The sequence below is a fragment of the Orycteropus afer genome, unplaced genomic scaffold (assembly GCF_000298275.1).
Source record: "Orycteropus afer afer isolate SDZICR_OR568_19922 unplaced genomic scaffold, OryAfe1.0 scaffold00206, whole genome shotgun sequence".
Taxonomy (NCBI): Eukaryota; Metazoa; Chordata; class Mammalia; order Tubulidentata; family Orycteropodidae; genus Orycteropus; species Orycteropus afer.
The window spans coordinates 5679336-5679937 of record NW_006921793.1 but is presented as its reverse complement, the minus strand read 5'-3'; positions in this window follow the sequence as shown (position 1 = coordinate 5679937).

Below are 602 nucleotides of genomic sequence, written 5' to 3'. Positions count from 1 at the left end.
ATTACACATTAAAATGATAATATTTTGGATCTGTTGAGATAAATAAAACATATATTTTAAAAAGAAGAAGAAGAAGCATCAGTTGTTGATTTGAATGAAGTATTTCACTTACATCAGAACTGACGACTAACTCGTTGGAATGGAGTCCTGTCATAAGTCCTGCACTTACCTGTACTAGTTTCTGGTGATCTCAGCTCTTCCTTTCTGTTCACCTAGTCCTATGGGGTGGTAGCTACTTCATATAGTATTAATATCTCTGTTACCTCAGCCCTCAGGATTTTAACTTCATGAATTTATTAATATCTAGGTACCTATTTTTTGTTTTTGTAACCTTCCAACTTGTGTCCTTTTTTCCCTTTCTCTCAGGTTTCTAGTATCTGCATACCCCATTTCTCTGTCTAAAATTCCTAACATGGTTTCTATTTTCCTGGTTGAATCTTCTTAGATTTTTAAGTGTATTCAATTTTTTTTTCATAAATATATTAATAAGAAAAATTTATTTTAAAGGATTAAGCTATATCCAGAGATCCTTAGTTTTTGACAAATTGAACATCTTTTAACATGCAGATAAGAAAATGTTTCTTTAATATATCAAGAAATAC